We start from the raw sequence: 26,348 nt of genomic DNA, 5'->3' as shown, positions 1-26,348 counted from the left end.
ATATGGTACGGGTGCAAAATCGATGTTGATGTAGCATTCTCTACACCGACGTTTCTGAGATTCCCGATTCTCGCGCAATTTGTCTGCTACTGATGTGCGGACTAGCCGCGACAGCAGCTAAAACACCTACTTGGGCATCATCATTTGTTGATGTTTCACACGTGGCTGTACACTTCCTGTTTCCTTGAATAACGTAACTATCCAGCGAACGGTCCGGACACTTGGATGATGTCATCCAGGATACCGAACAGCATACATAGCACACACCCATTGGGCATTTTGCTCACAATAGCCATACATCAACACCATATCGACCTTTTCCGCAATTGGTAAACGGTCCATTTTAACACGGGTAATGTATGACGAAGCAAATACCGTCCGCACTGGCGGAATGTTACGTGATACCACGTACCTATACGTTTGTGACTATTACAGCGCCATCTATTACAAAACGAAAAAAGTGGTCCAACTAAAACATTCATATTTGTTTACGTACTACACGAATATGCAATAAAAAACTGGGGTTCCTATTTTTTAAAAATGCAGTTGATATCAGTTTGACCTATGGCAGCGCCATCTAGAGGGCCAACCATAGCGCCATTTGGTTTCCCCCTTCAAACTAGATGAGTTGCGTTCTTTGTAGTTGTTTCGTTTGACGCTTATTTCGTGAGACATTTGGCCCGGTCACTATCAATGGGCCACCCTGTATTGTTACCGCGTCACATGCCCGCAACGTTACCAGGCGGCATCCGATGTCGCGGTGAGAAGTCTTCATAATGTTTTGACTGATCAGTGTGTTGTGTTGGCAGAAGAGCCAACACCGTGTTACAACTGGAGGCCGAAATGCATGCGTTTTAGCTCACGCAGGCTGGCGTGAGGAGGGAAGGACTATACTGTCGTGAGGTCTGGAACATGACAAGGAATGAGATTTCAGAAAACGGACGTAATTAGTTTGATACTTAACTTTAATCCATTAACGATGAACGTCGCTCTTGACGGTACAGTTCATAATACATTGTTGAAGAATATGGCGCCTTGCTAGGTCGTAGCAAATGACGTAGCTGAAGGCTATGCTAAACTGTCGTGTCTGCAAATGAGAGCGTATGTAGTCAGTGAACCATTGCTAGCAAAGTCGGCTGTACAACTGGGGCGAGTGCTAGGGAGTCTCTCTAGACTGGACCTGCCGTTGGCGGCGCTCGGTCTGCAATCACTGATAGTGGCGACACGCGGGTCCGTCGTATACTAACAGACAGCGGCCGATTTAAAGGCTACCACCTAGCAAGTGTGGTGTCTGGCGGTGACACCACACAATGCATAACAAATAGCCCACAAAACATGGGTTTCAATTGACAGGGACAAAATGCAATATGGCATCTCCAAAGTCCTGCTTGTGTCATAGCGAGCATTCTCGCATCTTATTGGCTAAATGTTTCGTAGCACGTTGCAGATAAATCGCAGGACTTCTACTGTCTCGCGCGTGGCACTGCAGTGTGTCTACGTGGACAAAGGAAAAAAAACTTACTGGAATTGTCCCGTATTTCCCGGTTAAAATTACACTTCCTCCCGGGCGAAAATATACTTTTTCCGTGTTAAGTGACCGTAAACTATTCCTTGGCACTGTAAAACTCATCAATCCTTTGAATGGTTATGGTTTTATATACCGACGTAGAATTTCCCGCCACTTTAGAAAACGAAACTCGGGAGGGGAACACGTTTTGAAAAACCGTTGATGTGCAGCAATATGTACGCTGCATATTTTCGTATTAAGAAGGTATAAATTCAAATTCCACCAAATACCGCATGTTACTTTCCGAAGCACTGAAATCGAGATTGCAATGCACTTTTGTAAGCCAGTCATAGCTCATGTCACTTGATCTCGCCCGCTGATGACAGCATAGGACACGTGATGTAGTCAGCCAATAGCAAGATCACTGTTAAGTAGCGCGAACACACAAATAAGACAAGTTTATGGTTTAAATTAATATACATAGCATTCATATATAATATTGGTCTCCAAGATTAATAAGCTGGAAGAGAAGCTAACCTTCCACATATAATGTTGATCTTTTCTGAGCGTGATACACTTCAAGATACATCGCACAAATGTGCCATTAAAGTTTTTAATAACAATGTAAATGTGTAATGATCTGAGCTCTAAATTCTTCTAAATGGCCGTCCTCAATGAGTTGATTTTTAAATGAGAGTCAAATGCTTTGTTATTTAATGTATGTAACGCTTTTCAAACCACCGTTCGCAATATTTTCCCGCTACCTGTTAGAAATAGGCTCGTTTCAGCAGTTGAAAGAGAGCGCCAGATAACAGTAGTCACCGCGCCATGACGCAGAAAGCCCATATGTTCGTACGTGTAAAACATTGAAAGATATTACATTATGTCATAAAAGAAACAAGACATCAAAGGATACTCCAAGAGCATCAGAATTTCCTGAACCATACTAAAATGCATAATTCGGCTTAAAGTGCACATTCTTATGTCCAGATACGGATGTAAATTTTCTTGAAGTACCAGTATTGTATTATCTCATGTTTGGTTCTTTATTATGACATACGTGCACTTGAAATGAGCGAACAGTTGAAACCAGCAAACAGTGTGAAATTAAACAGTTCGTTTCAAATAAACTGACTGCCTCAGCAGAAAAGATTAATAAAAGCCGAATCTCTTTAGCAAACCGACAAAGATAACTTCATTGTTCTGCAAAGCGATTAATGCTTGACTGTCAGAAAGGTGGAAATCAAATGTGAAACTAATGACGTATTTTAGCCATCCGTAATTATGCGAACGTATTTTAATTCATTTTATATCTCCCGGTCACAAAAATCCGTTTTATCATTTAACGTGAGAGCAATAAACGAAGACGAAACAACAAAATCACTAAACGTAAACACAGGTCACGTGGAGACGACCCACCTCCGCACGACAATTCAGACCTTCTGTGCATCAGACCCGGATTTACTATACGTCCGAACCGGGGCAATATTAGGTATGGCGCCCAGCCACACTTCCGTGACCAGAAGCGCGAGAAGGTACTACTCATACGCGACTCAACTACGCCCGCAACTGCTCAGAGGAATCTAATTTAAACAGTTGTCACGTCACGCTCATCGGAGGCAATTAGTTGTTATGAAGCACTACATAGTCTTCCAAAAGCCTTTGGCACATTTTACTATTGGCAGACGCTTGTATGAGCACTGTGTTTTGTTGTTGTATACGGCGCATTTCCTCTGCAACTCTAGTTGTTCAAATGTGTGTGAAATCTTATGGGACTTAACTGCTAAGGTCATCAGTCCCTAAGCTTACACACTACTTAACCCAAATTATTCTAAGGACAAACGCGCACACCCATGCCCGAGGGAGGACTCGAACTTCCGCCGGGACCAGCCGCACAGTCCATGACTGCAGCGCCTGAGACCGCTCGGCTAATCCCGCGCGGCGCAACTCAAGTTCTTAACATTATTTTACGTTTTTTCTTTCCTCTCTCGTTCATGTTTTGTTGCTGCAGGGTTATTCTGCAGTGGCGGGGTACTGTAATATCCTTTATTAGAGTATTGGTTCTTACCACTCAAAATGATAAAAATTTAACTGAAAACTAAAACAATGAAAAATTCCCGGAATTGTTAACAATTCCCAGGTTTTTCCCGGTTTCCTCCCGAATGAAAAAATTTCCGGGTTTTTCCCGGATCTCCCGGTTGTCCCGGGTCGTATACACCCTGCACTGCCTCCTCGACGTGCGTAACTGGAAGTGGCGTAACAGAACTCGCACAGCTCCACGTCAACGTCAACTAGTGCCTTCTGAACAGGACGCTCGGTCCGTGACTGGCTCCTTTCGGCGACGGAAGCGGCCTCTGCTGCATTCCGTTTTGCGGGGGGCGTAATCAGCTCGTGACAGCGGAGACAGGGGACGTTCGAGTTTACGACGGGACCCGCGGCGAGCCACCTGCCTCGCCTGTGTGACGGTAGCCAGCCCCGCACGTGTGTGCTGTGTGTGACGCGCTCCACTGCTACGGCAGGAAGCGGCTTGTTTGTTCAGATGCCCGCGGACACGTACTGCCGAAGTGGTTCCCACACCCCTCCTACTTAGCACCCCTCTGGCCGACGTGCCACCAGATACGCACGCTAGATGTAAATTGCACGGAATGTTGGAAGGAGGGAAACAGCGATCGTGAGAGACACAACTCGCTTTATTTGCTCATGTTGTTGTTGTTGTTGTTGTTGTTGTGGTCTTCAGTCCTGAGACTGGTCTGATGCAGCTCTCCATGCTACTCTGTCCTGTGCAAGGTTCATCATCTCCCAGTACCTACTGCAACATACATCCATCTGAATCTGTTTAGTGTATTCATCTCTTGGTCTCCCTCTACGATTTTCACCCTCCAATACTAAATTGGTGATCCCTTGATGCCTCAAAACATGTCCTACCAACCGATCCCTTCTTCTAGTCAAGTTGTGTCACAAGCTCCTCCCCAATTGTATTCAATACCTCCTCATTAGTTATGTGATCTACCCATCTAATCTTCAGCATTCTTCTGTAGTACCACATTTCGAAAGCTTCTATTCTCTTCTTGTCCAAACTATTTATCGTCCATGTTTAACTGCCATACATGGCTACAGTCCATACAAATACTTTCAGAAACGACTTCCTGGCACTTAAATCAATACTCGATGTTAACAAATTTCTCTTCTTCAGAAACGCTTTTCTTGCCATTGCCAGTCTACATTTTATATCCTCTCTACTTCGACCATCATCAGTTATTTTGCTCCCCAAATAGCAAAAGTTCTTTACTACTTTAAGTGCCTCATTTCCTAATCTAATTCCCTCAGCATCACCCGACTTAATTCGACTACATTCCATTATCCTCGTTTTGCTTTTGTTGATGTTCATCTTATATCCTCCTTTCACGACGCTGTCCATTCCGTTCAGCTGTTCTTCCAGGTCCTTTGCTGACTCTGACAGAATTACAATGTCATCGTCGAACTTCATAGTTTTTATTTTTTCTCCATGGATTTTAATTCCAACTCCGAATTTTTTTTTGTTGTCTTTACTGCTTGCTCAATATACAGATTGAATAACATCAGGGATAGGCTACAAACCTGTCTCACCCCCTTCCCAACCACTGCTTCCCTTTCATGCCCCTCGACTCTTGTAACTGCCATCTGGTTTCCGTACAAATTGTAAATAGCCTTTCGCTCCCTGAATTTTACCCCTGCCATCTTCAGAATTTGAAAGACAGTATTCCAGTCAACACTGTCAAAAGCTTTCTCTAGGTCTACAAATGATAGGAACGTACATTTGCCTTTCCTTAATCTATTTTCTAAGATCAGTCGTAGGGTCAGTACTGCCTCACGTGTTCCAACATTTCTACGGAATCCAAATTGATCTTCCTCGAGGTCGGCTTCTACCAGTTTTTCCAGTTGTCTGTGTCGACATACGCGAAAGAAAAAGGCCCGCAGCTCAAGAGTTCCTGTGATGTTCAAGGTGCAGTAACGGTGTCACATTGGCACCGTATTTCAGCTCAATTCTCCCCAATGCAACCGAGGACTATTCATGTTTCGGATTTGCAGATCAAGGTTTTTTTTCGTGTTTGCTGTTACAATTAATGTATGTTAAGGGATAGGGAAAATAATGTTAACAGTGGTAGCAATGAGATGCTTGTGTTTGACGGTCAACGATGCAGGTAAGGCATGTGTTGCACTGTACTGTGCTTTTTCAGTAAATAGTAGACATCAATGCAAGTTGTTTACGAGTAGTGCATACCTAGTATTTGCATTCACAGGCCGAGGTCGACGTGCAATGAAAGACCTAACAGAGTTCCAAAGGTGGCAGCTTGTAGGGGCCCGATTAGCTGCAGCATCAGTAACCAAGACAGGCAACTTATTGAATGTTTGAAGAGCTACTGTTTCAACAGTCATAACTGCCTACACAAAACATAGAAAGACAGCATCGTGTAAACGTAATAGTGGGAGCTAATCAAAACTAAATGACAGAGATCGTCGTACGCTAACACGAATTCGTATCAAAACAGCACAAAACTACGGCTAAAGTGACTGGAAAGCTCAATAACCATCTTCGAGACCCCCGTATCTATCGACACTATGCGCCCAGAACTCCATAAGGCAAATATTCACGGACGAGCTGTTATGCCGAAACTATTAGTGACGATAACAACGCAAAGAAGCGTAAAACATGGTGTCAGGAGCATAAATCCTCGACGGCTGATCAGTGGGAACACGTCATATGGACAGACGAGTCAGCGTTTTCGTTATTTCCAACACCGGGCTTGGTTTACGTTTGGAGGACTCAAAGGAAGCCTAAAATCTTGATTCCAGCGGTTAAGCATGGAGGTGGAAGTGTGACGTATTCTGCTGGTCCTATAATTGCTCTCAAAGGCCGTGTTGTGGCCGACGACCATGTGAACATTTTAGGTGATCAGGTGCACCCCATGATTCAAATGTTGCTCCCCAACAATGATGCCATATTTCAGGACGATAATGCACCCATTCACACAGCCAGGACAGTACAATCGTTGTATGAGGAGCATGTAACTTAACTGCAGCGTCTTCCCTGACCAGCACAGTCCCTTGTGGGCGATATTGGGACGCAGATTCCAGAGCAGCTTTTCGCCTCCGTCGTCACTGTAGGAGTTAGAAGAGGTTTTAACCGAAAACTGGCGTAACATTCCACTGGAGACTATACAGTCATCATATGCCCATACTCCAAGAAGAATCGCAGCTGTATTACGGGTAAATAGGGGTCGAACCCCTTATTAATAAAGCATTCCCAAGTAAATACAGGTGTTCACATTGCCTATTTCCTGTAGGCTCCGCCTTTTATGCAAAAACATTGTTTTTTCTTGTTGTGTTTCGGCACCTTTGTGTCATCATCAGTCGGCTTTGTTTATTGAAAACTGTAGAAAGTTAACATATTTTAGGTTGTAACTGCTCGACGAAACTGAGGCCTAAACAGAGTTTTCGTTCTTTTTTGTTCTTATCGTGATCAGACGAAGAGAAGGTCGTCACACCCATTCATAACCACATTTCATCCCTTCTATCGGCGCCTCTGCGATGGAGATCAGAACTGCGACACCCAACGTTGAAATCACGCGCCTTCCTGATAGGTGGCCGAGGAAAATATTTCATACATATCGGTGCCCAAAATCGGCAGCAAAAAGCCCTCGGGGAATGGCATAAAGGGCGTTAATCAAACCATCCCTTCCCTCCTGGCGTTGACACCCACAGCTATTGAATACGACAGTTCGCAGTAAGATGAGTAACACAATGGCGTCCCTGACGACTCCGGACACTACTGCCACACCCTGGGCATTTCAACCCTACTCTAAGCACATAGCGGGACTGCAACCCCATTGAAAGTGTTCTGACCCCTTACGAGTGTAGTGTGAGAGCAATTTTTGTTATGGTATAAAGGTAGAACCACTGCGGACAGAGAAACAAAAATAACAAAGTGTTTACATAAGAAAACATCACAGCAATTACACTGAGAGGGTGAATAATGTTTTTGTGGAGATGAGTTTAACAATTGACTGGTATACCCTCTTTCAAAACCTGAAGGTGGCAGGGGTAAAATACAGGGAGCGAAAGTCTATTTACAATTTGTACAAAAACCAGATGGCATGGACCCCAAAGGAAAGCAGTGGTTGAGAAGGGAGTGAGACAGGGTTCTAGGGTATCCCCGATGTTATTCGATCTGTATACCGAACAAGCAGGAAACAAAAGAAAAAATTGGAGTATGTCACCGGCTCGCAGTTGCTCGCGATTGCTTTGAAGAACATTCTGGACAACTGGGGCGAATGATTTGGTCACCAGATCACATGATATGAATCCCATGAAACATTTATGGAACATAATTCAGAGGTTGGATCGTGCGCAAAATCCTGCACCGGCAATACTTTTGCAAACATGGCTATCGAGGCAGTAATGTACACTGTTTCTGTGGGGACTTCCAACGACTTGTTGAGTCCATGCCACGTCGAGTTGCTGCACTTCACTGGAAAAGAGGGGGTCCGACACAATATTAGGAGGTGTATCTCAATATAGGTGTTCAAATGGCACTGAGCACTATGGGACTTAACATCTGAGGTCATCAGTCCCCTAGACTGAGAATTACTTAAACCTAACTAACCTAAGTACCCATGCCCGACGCAGGATTCGAACCTGAGACCGTAGCAGCAGCGCGGTTCCGGACTAAAGCGCCTAGAACCGCTCGTCCACAGCGGCCGGCTTCAATACAGGCGTCAGTAATTGAATTTGACATGAGTGTATCCCTTCCTTTTCGAAGACTGATGAAGTAAGACCAGCTTCACAGCTGCGGACATGTGAGCGCCCTATGCTGCATTCGTAATGGAAAAATATGTCTCGCAACGACGTGGAAGGCAGTGGTCGTTGAGTGTCGTTATCAAGGACATCAAGAGCGTTGACCTCGGTCCAGATGACGCAGTGGGCCGAGAAAGAGTCGTGACAAGATGCAGAAAAAAGGGCCCTCCAAATGTGGGAAAAGCCAGGGAAAAGAACTCTTGAAGTCGCCGAGTCGTCGGACATGATCCGACAGGAGGCTCAGAGGCTATTTTTAGACGGCAGAGTTCTGGAATAGCGCGGCCGGCGGCCTTGGCCCATCCAATTGCGGCCGTCATCAGGCGAGTCGGCCAATCTGCGTGACGGTCGAGATTGCCGCTCGCTGGGAATTGGGTTAGCGGCCGTCTGGAGACGCGTCTGGAGAACCGCGTGGCAGCGCGCGCTGGACCGACTGACAAATGACGGCTGTCCAGGCCCATTGCCGGGATTTGGTGACCATTGCTCCCAGGGCTGCCACATTAGCCGCGTACTCATCCTTCTCACTACAGCTCCAACTGTACGCTGACCATTGAGAGAACTGACACACACACACACACACACACACACACACACACACATATATATATATATATATATATATATATATATATATGGTGTTACAAAAAGGTACGGCCAGACTTTCAGGAAACATTCCTCACACACAAATAAAGAAAATATGTTATGTGGGCATGTGTCCGGAAACCCTTAATTTCCATGTTAGAGCTCATTTTAGTTTCGTCAGTATGTACTGTACTTCCTCGATTCACCGCCAGTTGGCCCAATTGAAAGAAGGTAATGTTGAGTTCGGTGCTTGTGTTGACATGCGACTCATTGCTCTACAGTACTAGCATCAAGCACATCAGTACGTAGCATCAACAGGTTAGTGTTCATTACGAACGTGGTTTTGCAGTCAGTGCAATGTTTACAAACACAGAGTTGGCAGATGCGGGGCAACAGCCGTGGCGCGGTACGTTTGTATCGAGACAGATTTCCAGAACGAAGGTGTCCCGACAGGAAGACGTTCGAAGCAATTGATCGGCGTCTTAGGGAGCACGGAACATTCCAGCCTATGACTCGCGACTGGGGAAGACCTAGAACGACGAGGACACGTGCAATGGACGAGGCAATTCTTCGTGCAGTTGACGATAATCTTAATGTCAGCGTCAGAGAAGTTGCTGCAGTACAAGGTAACGTTGACCACGTCACCGTATGGAGACTGCTACGGGAGAACCAGCTGTTTCCGTACCATGTACAGCGTGTGCAGGCACTATCAGCAGCTGATTGCCCTCCACGGGTACACTTCTGCGAATGGTTCATCCAACAATGTGTCAATCCTCATTTCAGTGCAAATGTTCTCTTTACGGATGAGGCTTCATTCCGACGTGATCAAATTGTAAAGTTTCACAATCAACATGTGTGGGCCGACGAGAATCCGCACGCAATTGTGCAATCACGTCATCAACACAGATTTTCTGTGAACGTTTGGGCAGGCATTGTTGGTGATGTCTTGACTGGGCCCCATGTTCCTCCACCTACGCTCAATGGAGCACGTTATCATGATTTCATACGGGGTACTCTACCTTTGCTGCTAGAACATGTGCCTTTACAAGTACGACACAACATGTAGTTCATGCATGATGGAGCTCCTGCACACTTCAGTCGAAGTGGTCGTACGCTTCTCAACAGATTCGGTGACCGATGGATTGGTAGAGGCGGACCAATTCCATGGCCTCCACGCTCTCCTGACCTCAACCCTCTTGACTTTCATTTATGGGGGCATTTGAAAGCTTTTGTCTACGCAACCACGGTACCAAGTGTAGAGATTCTTCGTGCTCGTATTGTGGACGGCTGTGATACAATACGCCATTCTCCAGGGCTGCATCCACGCATCAGGGATTCCATGCGACAGAGGGTGGGTGCATGTATCCTCGCTAACGGAGGACATTTTGAACACTGCCTGTAACAAAGTGTTTGAAGTCACGCTGGTACGTTCTGTTGCTGTGTGTTTCCATTCCATGATTAATGTGATTTGAAGAGAAGTAATAAAATGAGCTCTAACATGGAAAGTAAGCGTTTCCGGACACATGTCAACAGAACATATTTTCTTTCTTTGTGTGTGAGGAATGTTCCCTGAAAGTTAGGCCGAACCTTTTTGAATATACACAGATAGGATGGGCAGAACCTACAGATGTCGATCTTGCAGCGTGACGTAGGTATGTTGTGTGTGACACACATGCGCTAACAACAATGGAACACGCTGTCTCCTTACCTCGGAGACTCTACACACCAGTCCGCCGTTGCCCACTTAAGTCATAGTACATGACCTGAATCTGTGGTCGGGTACAATCCGGAATACTACTTTTTTCTTTGACCCATCATTCTCCTGGCTGGTTTGATGCGGCCCGAGACGAATTAATCTCCTCTACCGATATTTTCTTCTCAGAGTAGCACTTGCAATCTACATCCTCAATTATTTGCTGGATGTATTGCTATCTCCCATCCTTAGCTGATTCTTACTACTACAGCGATTCGTTCGAACCAGTGAGTGATCTGTGTATCAAGTTCGGTTGAAATCGGTCCACTGCTTTAGGAGATACGAGACAAACATGCACTGCCGAAAAAATATCGTACCATCAAGGAGGAGTCGTGCGACATGAACGAAATGGCAGGATTGGAACCGATCTTCTCTAGCTCAGGTACCAGAAGGTCGAAAAAGGACTCAACGTTTCTCTTTGAAAAACCTAAACGTAGCAGAAGAAAAGGACTCTGGCCTTCTTAAACTAAGACGGGGTTGACGTTTTATAAAATTTCTGAGCCATTTTTTTCCCGCTGCTTCTTTTGAAAGGGCAAATGGATGTTCGATGTTATTTCTCACTGCTAATTGAAAGCAAGTTGCCTTACGTCACATGACCGTAACCCAAAAAACCTACTTTGCATGACTTTACAATAACGTACCAAATCTTCTTCCATGTCATTTCCTATAACGTAAGATTTTCCTGGTTTTTTGTTAACCAAACTTTCCACATTTTCAGTTTTGTTCTTTACATAGTCTTCTGTGGTTGATTTAGGAACGTGGTAGATTTCTGCTGCTTTCAAATATTCACATTACTTCTCTTTAACGGCATTTACTGCTTCTAACATTGCTTGCGGGTCCCATTGTTTCCTTTTCTTTATTGGTTTCGACAACAACATCTACAAAAGAAATATAACGAAAGCAAAAAAAAGCTACTCCAACTATCGCATATCCGATAAACCTGCCGCTATCCGATAAAAGGAACCCACGCTTTAAAGGAAAGACTAGGATATAACAAAGACAGTATTTAACAAACACATTTCGAACTATTGTTCAGAAGTTGAAACTATAAGCTTTCCCACTATATATAGCATTAAAATATTTCCAAACTCCGAACTCACTTCACCAGAAAGCACACTTGGTACTGTGGCAACACTCAAAAAGGCGTCTCAGCGGACCAATACTTAACAGTTCCTGACACTTCCGACAGAGTGCAGTCGTTATTTGATCAGAAACCTTACTATCCGATAAGTGGGAACTATCCGGTAATCGAGTACTCTCCCCTACAGGAGAGAGCACGTAGGTGGCAATAGTACACTAAAGCTCTCTTCAAGTGTGGGGTCTGTCTGATGACGTGATGGAAGAAGAAATTGGAGTCGATAAGGAATAGAGGTAGGGCATCGAATATTAGAGTCAGCATTTAAAGGAGCTTAGGAAGACTTGTGATCAAATAATGCGGAAAAGTCAGAACTTTTCCTTCGGAATTCCTTAAATCATTTGAGGTTTGGTTGTAGAATCTATGATGCTGGAAATATACCCTAAGAATTTGGGAATTCCTAAAATCATTTGAGGTTCGGTTGTAGAATCTATGAGGCTGGAAATATATCCCAAGAATTTGGGAAAAACATTATCCACACAATTAAAAAGAGACCAAGGACAAATGAATATGAGAATGTCGCACAATCGGCTTTATGGCTCATAACATACAGAAAAATGGAAAAGAAAGACAGGATCTGATAGATGACGATCTGTTTGGCTTTGTGAAAGGTAAAGCCACCAGAGAGACAATCCTACTCAGCGCTTGATATCATAGGATTTGTCGACCTACGTTATGGGAAACGACAGGTAATATACAAAATGACATAAGAACCAAAGGGAGCAATAAGTGTGGGACACCAAGAACGAAGTGCTCGGGGTAAGAAGTATGTACGACAGGGACGTAGTCTTTTGATCAACACTGTTCAGGTATACATCGAAGGAGCAATGACAGAAATACAAGAAAGGTTCAAGAGCGGAATTGAAATTCAAGGCGAAAGGACATCAGTGATAAGATTCGCTGATTACATTGGTATCCTCAGTGAAAGTGAAGAAGAGTTACACGATCTGTTGAATGGAATGACCGATCTAATAATTATAGAATATGAATGGAAATTAAATGGATGGTTCAAATGGCTCTGAGCACTATGGGACTTAACATATAAGGTCATCAGTCCTCTAGAACTTAGAACTACTTAAACCTAACTAACCTAAGGACATCACACACATCCATGCCCGAGGCAGGATTCGAACTTGCAACCGTAGCAGTCGCGCGGTTCCGGACTGAAGCGCCTAGAACCGCTCAGCCACCACGACCGGCAATGGAAATTAAACTGACGCAAAAGTAATGACAAGTGGCAGGAATGAAATCAGTGAGAAACTTACCGTTAAATTCTGGATCACCTAGTAGTAGAAGAGACGTAATTCTGCTTTAATGGAAGAAAAATAACGTATGAGGGACGACGGAAGAAAAACGTAAAAAGAAAACTATCGCAGTCAAGGAGAAAGTTGCTGGCTATAACAAGTGCACTACTATCAAACGGCCGGCCGGGGTGGCCGAGCGGTTCTAGTCGCTACAGTCTGGAACCGCGCGACCGCTACGGTTGCAGGTTCGAATCCCGCCTCGGGCATGGATTGTGTGTGATGCCCTTAGGTTAGTTAAGTTTAAGTAGTTCTAAGTTCTAGGGGACTGATGACCTTAGAAGTTAAGTCCCATAGTGCTCAGAGCTCTTTGAACCAACTATCAAATATTGAACTAAGTTTGAAGAGAAATTACTTAGTTATACTTGGAGTACTGCGTCGTGTGGTAGTGAAACATGGATTGTGGGAAAAACGGAACAGAAGAGAATCGAAGCATGTGGGATGTGATGCTACAGATGAATGGGACGATTAGACATGTGTTAAGATATAGCGGAATAACTTGCACGGTTCTGGACGGAGTTGTAGAGGGTAAAAACTGTAAGGAAAGACAAGGATTGGAACACGTCCAGCAAATAATTGGGGACGTAGGTTGCAAGTGCTAATCTGAGATGAAGAGGTTGGCACAGGAGAAGAATTCATGGACGGCCGCATCAAAGCAGTCAAAAGACTGCTGACCCATACCGCACTCTCAAAAAAAGACAATTAGGTTACGTATAATATTTTGTGAAATACTGTACCGTATACATAATAAAAGAGCAATGAATTTAAGAGTTCGCTGTAATGAACCACAGGATTAAACAAATTAAAATTATAGTACATATTCAATTTTTTTGATTGATTTCCCGATTACGAATGGTTTTAAACGATACGAGCCATCATGCAATGACGGCTTTGACGACCGAATGTCGTAGTTGCTGGTGAATCTTCCGGGCTGCATGGCCGTGGTCGAACAAACTTTTCGGTTCGTGTGTTTCATCTAGAGCAGCTCCGGGCATCTTCGGAGGGGCCCCTGGTGGTGCTGTCATGGGGACTGAGGAGTCGGACGTCACAGAGTGACATAAATACACTGTTATAAAGTGCATGTCGCCGAGTTTGCACGTGTTCAGCTGAGAATAATCTATGTCAGAGATAAAATTTGACTATCGATTGCCGCCTGTCAAGGATAAAAGCTTATGTATCGATTCTGCAGAATCACTGTCCATACATCACTGAATTCCATGACTTCTTGGGTTTTGTTAACATTATTACTAATCTTACATATTTCGACTTCTTTCCTACATAGTCGTGGATAATAGTTTGTCACAGTAGATAAAATTTTGGTTTCGGGAAACTTCACATTTTCATAACTACCATCTTACGACCGGGAGAGCGACACGCTGAGCCCACGCCCCTTCTATCCGTATCCTCCTCCAAGGATGACACGGCGGTCGGGTGGTCCCGGTAGGCCACTCGTGGCCTGAAGACGGAGCGCAAAGTGCGTGCTCTGCTAGATCTGGGTTTTCTGTTTGCCCTAGTCAGCAAAGAATGAATGGATGGTTTCTGTTCTTTAGGACTGACATTACGCATTCATATAACTGATTCGCCCGGATGGGCAACGAATACTCCTCCACAAGTACGGATGCACAAATGCTTCCAACCTCCTGAGGGTATCTCTGAGTAGCGAGCATGGAGGACATGGAGAGGCACTAGACGGGAGTGTGGATTGGCTCAGGGGCATGCTGAGATAGTCCGTGCATTTGCGATAAACACTGTTTTCTGAGTGGCCCGGTGATTAATCTAACTGCCTAGTAAGCAGGAGATCCCGAGTTCGAAATCCCGGTGCAGTTGACATCAATAATCGCTTTCCATTCCTTTCTTCCCCCCCCCTCCCCCTCCACCATCAATTTTCATACAAAGACTTTTCTTTCAGGCATCTATTCAGGCTTCTCTTGGTGGTACCAACACACATCTTTTCCAGATATGGATTCTTATACTCTCCACTTCCTGACAGAGGAGGACGTTTTCTGTAAAATCTTGCGGATCTGATCAGTTACTTTTTTGAGAAAAGAGAGAGAAACCGTGTTCTTCCATCTCCGCGTTTTATCGTTGTGCTTTTTTCTACTGTTACTGGTTCGCGGAAACCCATTAAGGAACCGAAAAGTTTCTTTGACCACTGCCGTACAGATTCATCAGCAGCTATGAGCTAGTAGCACACAAAAGGGCAAGTGCTTCGTTCGCTACTCACCTTACATCCAAATGTTAAACTGCCTTTCCTGCTGGCCTGTATATCGTCGGAGACGGACACAGGAAACAAGCCAGTCTCATCGGCGTGGTAGACCTGTGCCAAAGATAAATTTCCCTTTAGTGAAACAGTATTCAGTTATTTATGCAATAGTTAAAGACTTTCAACGGCTGCACTTAAATTCCTCCTCCCCCCCCCCCTTCAAGCACACACATAAAGACACACACTTTACTGTTAGAGATATTGTATCAATTATGGAGCCAGCCATTACTAGCACAGAAACCTGTTTAGTCTAATTTATCTGGTCTTTCCATTGCTGTCACTAGTTCGACTCCTCTTACATGACCTCCGACATGCCATCGTTGTATCTACTACGCGCACGTCGTAACACTGTGGGGAGAACCACCAGTAAAAGAGCATTTACGGTGTACCCATCCTTTCTATTACGTGTTGCAGTTGGTAACTGTTTCGGCATGATGAAAACGGGATGTCAACACAAGGATGCGGAGTCTGACGTGGGAAGCCAGTGACATTGCTCGTCCGCAATAGCCTTTGCTTCGTAAATTACGTAAGACGGTATTTTATATAACCTGAGCTATTACCTCCCATCCTAACCAGGATCTCTGAAATCGCTACATATTCCGGAAAAAGTAGTCAAATATTTAAGACAATCAAGACTACAAATTTCAATGCCTCTCGTTTCACTCGCAGCAATTTAAGATCTGCTATTAGGTCCCAACGTAAACACAGCCTCAGACATCGTGAAAGTAATACCTAAATAAAAATTGGCCAGGTGCGAGTAGCATTCGTGCTCTGATGGTTTCGTACAAACTTAGTTAAGCATGTAGACAGTTCTTCCAGGCCGGAATTCGAGAATGTCGAAAATTTTTACTGTTATCGACATTGACAATGGCAAGATATCGGTGTCTGGAATTCCCAGACACTAGAGAATGTTTATGTTTTAAGTGGGATAACAAATGACAATAAAATAATTTTTCGTGTGGTATAGCTTTTTTTTTTGGTCATCAGTCTACTGACTGGTTTGATGCGGCCCGCCACGAATTCCTTTCCTGTGCTAACCTCTTCATCTCAAAGTAGCACTTGCAACCTACGTCCTCAATTATTTGCTTCACGTATTCCAATCTCTGTCTTCCTCTACAGTTTCTGCCCTCTACAGCTCCCTCTAGTACCATGGAAGTCATTCCCTCATGTCTTAGCAGATGTCCTACCATCCTGTCCCTTCTCCGTATCAGTGTTTTCCACATATTCCTTTCCTCTCAGATTCTGCGTAGAACCTCCTCATTCCTTACCTTATCAGTCCACCTAATTTTCAACATTCGTCTATAGCACCACATCTCAAATGCTTCGATTCTCTTCTGTTCCGGTTTTTCCACAGTCCATGTTTCACTACCATACAATGCTCTACTCCAGACGTATATCCTCAGAAATTTCTTCCTCAAATTAAGGCCGGTATTTGATATTCGTAGACTTCTCTTGGCCAGAAATTGCTTTTTTGCCATAGCGAGTCTGCTTTTGATGTCCTCCTTGCTCCGTTCGTCATTGGTTATTTACTGCCTAGGTAGCAGAATTCCTTAACTTCATTGACTTCGTGACCATCAATCCTGATGTTAAGTTTCTCGCTGTTCTCATTTCTACTACTTCTCATTTCTACTACTTCTCATTACCTTCGTCTTTCTCCGATTTACTCTCAAACCATACTGCGTACTCATTAGACTGTTCATTCCGTTCAGCAGATCATTTAATTCTTCTTCACTTTCACTCAGGATAGCAATGTCATCAGCGAATCGTATCATTGATATTCTTTCACATTGTACTTTAATTCCACTCCTGAACCTTTCTTTTACTTCCGTCATTGCTTCCTCGATGTACAGATTGAAGAGTAGGGGCGAAAGGCTACAGCCTTGTCTTACACACTTCTTAATACGAGAACTTCGTTCTTGATCGTCCACTCTTATTATTCCCTCTTGGTTGTTGTACATATTGTATATGACCCGTCTCTCCCTATAGCTTACCCCTACTTTTTTCAGAATCTCGAACAGCTTGCACCATTTTATATTATCGAACGCTTTTTCCAGGTCAACAAATCCTATGAAAGTGTCTTGATTTTTCTTTAGCCTTGCTTCCATTATTAGCCGTAACGTCAGAATTGCCTCTCTCGTCCCTTTACTTCTCCTAAAGCCAAACTGATCGTCACCTAGCGCATTCTCAATTTTCTTTTCCATTCTTCTGTATATTATTCTTGTAAGCAGCTTCGATGCATGAGCTGTTAAGCTGATTGTGCGATAATTCTCGCACTATTCAGCTCTTGTCGTCTTCGGGATTGTGTGGATGATGCTTTTCCGAAAGTCAGACGGTATAGCTACAAATGAACAATTTTACGATTTTTCCCTTCAGTTTGAACTGTGAAAATCTGGTTCTTGTCAAATTTCATGATTCTACGTCAACAGGAGGTAGCCGACTGATTTTTACGAGTGAGTTCCCGAGTGCCAAAAGTGTGACATAAATAGGTGTATGATTTGATTGCATTGGGGGGGGGGGGGGGTAGAGGCTCGCGAACTGCGACAAGGCGCCTGAGACCGCTCGGCTACCACACGCGGCGCTGCGCCAATTCATTCGTTTGTTCGGAAGGGGGAGGGCGACAAGTGCTTGCCCTCTTTCAGCCTATCGGCGATTACGGAATCGAGACTTACGTCCTACAGTCTTTCTCAAACGATTTTACAGGAACTATTCGCTAAAACACTTTCATTTTTGCCTTATTTATAGCTGCATATGTGAGCTTCATTATGATGTATCCGTTATTCCTTAATGGTCACTGTTATTTTGACATTTGCATGGAAGTAAGACACTGAGCAAAATTCGTAAAAGTTTACGATAAAAAATAGGGATCGCTATAATTTTGGGTCTAGTGCATATTATATAATATGTCATTGCGTATGAAATTTAGCTAACGTGTTGAATTTTTCTCTTAGATTTTGGTGGAAGTCTCTGTCACCAATCTCGAGAAAATTGATCTGACGTAGCAAACTCATTTACGATGGCGCCGCAGCAGCGATAAGCCAGAGTGAAATATCCCTAACTTTATGCATAAGCGGTTTGAGATAGTAAAATGAGATTTTATCAAATGATATCACACAAACAGGAGAGCATTTCACCATTTATGCAAAACTTCATTATCTGCCGAGTTATTCCGCTAACAACAGACTTTTTCGATGAAATAATGTAATTTTTAAGGGCCATTGATAGCTGGTGAAACGAGAAATGCTGTAGGCGTTGGGACTACGCAAGTGAAGACATTGCATATGTACGTTTCTACAGAGGATGTGCTTTTTCATAAGCTACTGACTTCGCTCTCCTCAGTTCCTCACTTGATAGACTTAATAAACCACTGTTTCAGAATTCTCTCGCACTTGCGACTGCACAACATTTTAGTGATGTGACACTGTGTAAACTCCACCGTGTTTTGGCAAAAGGAGCAAATTTTAAAGTGACAACAAGAGAAAGGTGTAGGTTTTACTTAAAATTTGCAACTCATGTCGCTTTTCTGAAAGATGGAAATTGTTAAAATGGCTCTGAGCACTATGCGACTTAACTTCTGAGGTCATCAGTCGCCTAGAACTTAGAACTAATTAAACCTAACTAACCTAAGGACATCACACACATCCATGCCCGAGGCAGGATTCGAACCTGCGACCGTAGCGGTCGCTCGGCTCCAGACTGTAGCGCCTAGAACCGCACGGCCACTCCGGCCGGCTGGAAATTGTTGACAAGCCAGACGAAAATAAATCGCTGCTTTAGATCGTTATGAATGATCACCATGCAAGTGTGGGCGTGGAGGTACTCTACCTAATATTTACAAAAAATGTGAGTGTAGACTTCAGTCTAGAACGGCACTTCCCCTCCGGCGCTCTGTATTTCCCCTACAGAGCTCGCCTGTAACCCCCACCACTACCACTCTCCACGAGGAATCTTTAGCGCTAGGATTTCACCCGGAACTAGTCCCGCCCACTCACTCCCGGTTTTCCCGGTCTTTGTTGGGCGCCTGGGCATCGTTTCAGTTGACCCACGTGGCTTACCGTGTTCGGCTGCACTTGGAATGAATGTTACATTAATATCTTGCTAGGTCTTAAATTTTCCCAGGTAGCTAAAAGACACATTACAAGAAACGTGCACAATTGGCCTCAGCTGTGCCAGGTACTTCCACGTAACAGGAAACAATGTAGCACTGAATTCTTTAAATACGAGAACTCAGTATCCAGATGAATAGCCTATGAAGAAACATACTTCTATCGGAGGAAAAGCACCCAAAGCTAAAACAGGATAAACCTACCCTCAAAGAATAATTTGTTTGGAGAAAGAGGAACCACAGTATACTTGACACGTAAGTTTCAGAACTCAGACAGTATATGTGAAACAAGCACCAATGTTCACTATACTTCCAGAGGGCATCAAAATTACTTTGTTGCTGCTAGATCGATCCAAGCCGATTTCGCGTGCTATTCACTGAATAGTTTTGCTGAAAAATTTTAGGGGTGAAAGAAGAACTAGCACAGCATGAAGGACGTTTTACAGCCATGAAACACCGCAGCATATATTTCCTCCATGACTGCTCTGTGACAAACATAAACATCACATTATTATTTTTTTAAATGGTTTGAATGACATTTACGAATTTAATAAATCTTTTGTTTAAAAACAGACAGGACAAAGAATAACGACACATTATTTTCCTGAGACGTTTGCAACAGCATATAGGTCACTAATCACATAGAAACAGCTACAATTCTTTGTAACCTCGTTTATAATGCGCAGGTATGGTATTGGAAGAATTTACAAGTTAAAATTCGCCCATTACCCATGCAAATACTATCGAAATATGTCATACATGCAAATATCTTACTGCTTTCATTAGGCATTTCTACTTTATGACATTCTTATATTCTTTAATTTTCGTGAGCTACTATGAGGGCCTACATAAACAAAACAACCTTCACTTATTTCTATATAACGGTGATTTTAGACAACAGAGTTATTCGAGTGCATCCGTAGCTTTACTGCCGACATGACAGATTCAAGACCATTGTTTTCGCATTGTTTGTTTGCTCTGCTGTTTCCCTCAAATAAACGTATTATAGTAAGTGAATTAGTTAATGAAAATTTCTCCATATTGCCCTTAAATAACATCACGTTATTTTTTGTTTTCTATTGCTGGCGATGCTTTCAATTCTCTATAAATATTTTTTTTCTTTAATAATGCAGATTCATATTACATTACTATCCAGAAACGCTTAAATTTCTTATCGTTACTGAATTTCATCACAGTATAACACGTGTTGGACTGCGACGATAACAACTTTGTTGTAGCTTCCAGTTTGCGGAACTGGCGGCCGTTTAGGGGAGGGCCTTACACTATGGATAGGCGCGGAGGGGGGTGAATGGGCGCGACTTGTTCCGGGTGAAATCCTAGCGCTAAGGGCACGTCTCTCCACGTACGTGCCTTGCCGACTGGGCGTCTACCGGCGACGTTTTTCTGCGTGGATTCTACATGTCGGCGGACAAACGAAATAAACCGCATGGCCAACGCAAATGCAACACCGGGAAGGATGCACCTTACGAAATTTTGCTTGATTGTGCATATGCACCATACTGGGAAGAATACATAATTAAATTCGTAGGTGACTTGTGGCTATATAAAGTGTTGAACTGGCCACTTCGGTAGCAACAGTGACAGTAACACAGCTGAACATGAAGTTTACCTGAGCTTAGATGACAGATAAGACAATTCATGTTCCAAATATACGCCAATGTTCATCAATGGCAGTGGCATGGGAGTCTGTCGGCAACAGATGGCAAAATGTTTCCTGTGGGTGAGGGGCAACATGTAGTCTTCCGTTATCTTGTTGCCTTAACAAGCCAGCTGCTGTCCAAATTACTGGCTATAATATGATCGTGTCAGCTTCCCAATTGCACCCCGGGCCATCTCGTTAAACGCTCGCCCGTTGTAACGATGACGAACGCACCGTTCGTTTTCCGCTGATGTTCCACACACGGATGCGTTGTCTTGATGCTTCGAGGGGATCCAGGACTCGTCAGAGTTTCTTTTGGATGCATCAGGCTACTCTCTGCTGCTTCGTCAATGGAAGCTGCAACAATCGTCACTCTGCCAACAGGCTGTGGTGTTCGGAACGTCGTCACACTGTCTCTTCAGACAAGCCCATTACGTAATTCAAGACATGTGACGTCTCCGTACGATCCTGCACAGCCGAGCAAACTATGTACCTTCACTATGGCGGTAGCTGTGCGGGCCTGTCGGAATGACATTGCATGACGTTGGCTATGGACTATTGAATGTGTGTGTGTGTGTGTGTGTGTGTGTGTGTGTGTGTGTGTGTGTGTGTGTGTGTGTGTGAGGGGTGGGGGATTAGCCATACGGTTATCCGCGCCCATACGAAATTAATACAAACTAGTGTAGATAAAACGGAGAAAATGCTAGAAAACAGATAAAAGCGACCTCTATATACGATGAAGAACCTAAGAAACTGGTACACATGCCTAATATCGTTTAAGGCCCCCGCGGGCACGCACAAGTGCTGCAACACGACATGACATGCACTCGACCAATGACTTCAGTAGTGCTGGAGGGAACTGACACCATTAATCCTGCAGGGCTATCCATAAATCCTAAGTGCACGAGGGGGTGCAGGTCACTTCTGAACAGAACTTGCAAGACATCCCAATAATGTTCATGTCTGGAGGGTTTGGTGGCCAGCGGACGTTTTCAAACTCAGCTGAGTGTTCCTGGAGCCACTTCGTAGCAATTCTGGTCGTGTGGGGGTGTCGCATTGTCCTGCGGAAATTGCCCAAGTCCGTCGGAATGCACAATGGACATGAATCGAGTCAGGTGATCAGACAGGATGCTTATGTACGTGTCACCTGTCAGAGTCGTATCTAGGCGTATCAGGCGTCCCATATCACTCCAACTGCACATGCCCCACACCATTACAGAACCTCCACCAGCTTGAACATTTTTTTTAAATTTGTTTATGTATTATTTTGGTTATTTCTAATTAATTTACATGCACGATCCGTGGATCCATGAGGTTGTCTCCATAGCCGTACACGTCCATCCACTCGATACAATTTGAAACGATACTCGTCCGACCAGGCAACGGTTCCACTCATCAACAGTCCAATGTCGCTGTTGACGGGACCACACGAGGTGTAAAGCTTTGCGTCGTGCAGCCATGGCAGTGGGGCTTCGCTGACACTTGTAGACGGCCCAGCATTGAAATCTGCGGCAATTTGAGGAGGGGTTCTTCTTCTGTAAAGTTGTTCTCTTAAGTCGTTCTTGCCGTTCTTGCAGGATCTTTTTCCGGCAGCAGCGATATCGAAGATTTGATGTTTTACCGGATTCCTGGTATTTGCGGTATACTCATGAAATGGTTGCACGGGAAAATCCCCACTTCTTCGTTACCTCTGAGGTTCTGTGTCCCATAGCTCGTGCGCCGACTACATCATGTTAAAGCTCACTTACATCTTTGTAGTAGCAGTAACCCATCTAACAACTGCGGCAGATACTTGTTGTCTTATGCAGGCATTGCCGACCGCAGCGCCGTATTCTGCCTCTTTACATATCTCTGTATTTGAATATGCATGTGTACACCAGTTTCTTTGTCGCTTCAGTGTACAAAGGCAATGTCGTGACTCACTGACTGACTGACTGACTGACTGACTGACTCACCAACGCCCAGCCCAAGTCGCTAAAGACTTCTCGGTTAGAAATAAAAAATATATGTTTGAAGATGTGGGTCTTATACTGCAGGCGTCGTTCAAGAAGGAATTTCTCGAAATTCCAACCCGAATGGGGTGCAACAGGGGATGAAGGTCTCTTTTTGAAAAGCCACACTATTAAGACAATTTTCAGGCTAGACCTACGACAAATAATGAAATACGGCTTTCAGAATTAATGGAGATTTAACCCTATGGTGATGAAATAGTGGGCGAAAACGTGTTTTGTACATATAGCAATATTAGAAAACTACTATAATATTTTTAAAGTTACATCTGTGAACGTTGGTTTTTTACTTCTCGGATAGAAATAAAAAATGTATGTTCGAGTATTTCTGGAAACTGAACCAGGAAACTGATCACAGTGAAATACGCGATGAGATGTTTTATGAACGTATCCTATTATGAAAGCATTTTTAAAGCTAAATATACGAACATTTAAATTTGGCTTCTCAGTTAGAAATAAAATATACGCGTATCACTGTTTTGGAAATTGAACAACTAGGGGGGGGGGGGGGGGGGAGAGGTGAAACAAGATCACACTGACTCATCACCGCCCAGCCCGAAACGCTAGGGAGAAACTTAAAGTTTGTAGAGGGTGTGGATCTTATACTGTAGGAATCGTTTAAACGAGATTGTCCGAAATTCCACTCCTAAGGGGGGTCAAATAGAGGATGAAGGACTTTTTGAAAATATGCCGCTATTAAGAAAATTTTGAAGCTAGAACTAGGAAAACAGGTATTTGGTTTCACAGCCAAAAAATAAAAAAAAATATGTATTTCAACATTTTGGAAATTGAACCACTAAGGGAGTAAAATAGTGGTTGAAAGTTTTCTTTAAAATAAATGGCTACTAAAAACTGCTAAAGGATTTTTAAGGCTACATCTATGATATTTGACTTCTCGGTTAGAAATAAAAAAATATGTTTACGTGTTTCAGTGTGCCTGGAAATTCAACTCCTAAGGGAGTTGAACAAGCGTTGAAACGTTTTAAGAAAATATTTCATTACATTGAAAAAATTTTAAACCTAAATTTATGAATATTGGTATTTTACTTCTCGATTAGATTTAAAGAAATATTTTTAGGGTATGAAATTTGCTATGAAAATAGCTCCGCAAGAAAGCAGAACGCATGATTAACAACTTTGGAGTCCGGCCACGACAATCGCTTCTTGGTTAGAACTAAGTTCGGTAAAGACCATTCTTATATGGCCTTGATTAGAGTGGAAAGCTTAGATGATGTTACAATTTGTGAAAAACATAAAAATTCGATCAAATAAAAAAAAAAGAAATCTCTGCAGGCCATACACTTTACACGAGTGCAGCAGCGGACGCTAAGCTAGTCTGAGACAAAATCGCAGTCACTCTCGTCCAATCGCGCCCGTGACCACGGCGCAATCACACTAGGCCTACCTCACATCATGGAAGGCACACCGCGAGCAGTCCAGTATCAACAACAACAACAAAAAATGGCTCTGATCACTATGGGACTTAACATCTGTGGTCATTAGTCCCCTGCTGTGCCGTGCGTGTGATCATTGCTTGTACAGCCCTCTCGCAGTGTCCGGAGCAAGTATGGTGCGTCTGACACACCGGTGTCAATGTGTTCTTTTTTCCATTTCCAGGAGTGTACTTAAACCTAACTAACCTAAGGACATCACACATATCCATGCCCGAGGCAGGATTCGAACCTGCGACCGTATCGGTCACGCGGTTCCAGACTGAAGCGCCTAGAACCGCACGGCCACACCGGCCGGCCTTATCAACAACAGCTTCTTTCAGTTTTCCAACACTGCACTATCATGCCACATAGAGGCATACAACACTTTGATGGAGTCAGGATAGTCGCTTTACTTTCAGCAGGTCATACACAACAAGATGATGGCGATCAGATAGACATCACTAGAAGTGGTGTGCCTCAGTTGTGGAGAAAATACAGAGACGCGGGAAATACGAATGACAGACCTCGCAGTGGTCGTCCACGTATGAAAACACCAATGCAGGGTCGTTGCCATTAACGTTAGAAACATAGTGTCCATATTCGTCAGATATGCGCTGTCATATGTCCCTGTCTTCCAGGACAGTTGAGGTTTCAGATTCAAGAAATTGGTGTCCCGAAAAACACTTCCAGGACGGTAATTTGTCCTAGATTTCAGAGAAATTCTCTCATATTATCAACTTTTTCTCCAAATTCTTGGGTGAACCTATATTTCGACTCCAACTGTTAACCTATATAACGGAAGTCTTTACTATCACAGTTGACTCAATTCATACAGGAGTATCATGGCGCGTTAACGCTGCAGAGTTTCTGTTTTTCCCTTAGTACAGTACAGGCTTCGCGCAATGTAGTTCTCTCTTTCTCTGAGTCGTTATGCCGTTAATCTGTTATTAAAGTGTTTTACTGTTTCAGACGAACTGAAAATGCCAAAGAGAAAGTGGTTATTCCCAGAAAAATATTCAGAAGAATAGGTCTTCGTAAAACGAGGCGAAGTGAGTATGAAGCAGAATGTGTAATTTGTAATGTGTTTCCATCGCACATGCGGAAAAGGTGGATATTTAGGGATTATATAGCAAGCGTAAAGAATAAATAAAACATGGACTCAGTAAGCACTTGAGAATGGATAGTTATTTTGTTTGAATTTCATTTAAACAAGGCAATTTCGTAACAGCGGCGAATTTAGTAACGTGCTATCAAACTGTTAAACACCACATGTTTTTGAAACCAGTGAACTGTACTTCTAGACTAAACTCCAAACTTCTCAATGCTTTCAAGCACAAACAATGTGAAAAAGGTCAGAACAAAATCAACAGTAATCGTGAAGTAATTGTTAGCGCACGACACCGTCAGACAAACATGATCTTTCAAAGGTCCGTTATTTTGTATAGCTACAGATAATTTTGGTGTAGTTACAGACATTAGTAATCACAAAGCCGACAAAATATTTCCGTTAATTCAAAAATGGTTCAAATGGCTCTGAGCACTATGGAACTTAGCTTTTGGGGTCATCAGTCCCCTAGAACTTAGAACTACTTAAACCTAACTAACCTAAGGACATCACACACATCCATGCCCAAGGCAGGATTCGAACCTGCGACAGTAGCAGCACCCGGCCGGCTCCGTTAATTAGTTCACTTTCGTAAGGTTAAGGGAAGTGTCCTGGTTTCTGCTTTCCATATCACGTCCATTTTTAACCAGTTTAATAGTAACGTTCC

At 43.5% G+C, this 26,348-nt stretch overlaps 1 long non-coding RNA gene across 2 annotated transcripts in view; it reads right to left on the bottom strand.

The window, feature by feature from the left end:
• The window catches only part of LOC126428222 (uncharacterized), a 207,509-nt gene that overhangs the window by 81,944 nt on the left and 99,217 nt on the right, over positions 1-26,348 (bottom strand). For both annotated transcript variants that reach the window (XR_007576797.1, XR_007576798.1), the window contains exon 2: positions 15,334-15,426. This is a non-coding gene — a long non-coding RNA (uncharacterized LOC126428222). The remainder of the gene's footprint in view (positions 1-15,333; positions 15,427-26,348) is intronic.

The sequence above is a fragment of the Schistocerca serialis genome, chromosome 12 (assembly GCF_023864345.2).
Source record: "Schistocerca serialis cubense isolate TAMUIC-IGC-003099 chromosome 12, iqSchSeri2.2, whole genome shotgun sequence".
Taxonomy (NCBI): domain Eukaryota; kingdom Metazoa; phylum Arthropoda; class Insecta; order Orthoptera; family Acrididae; genus Schistocerca; species Schistocerca serialis.
This window is presented reverse-complemented; position numbering and strand designations above follow the sequence as displayed.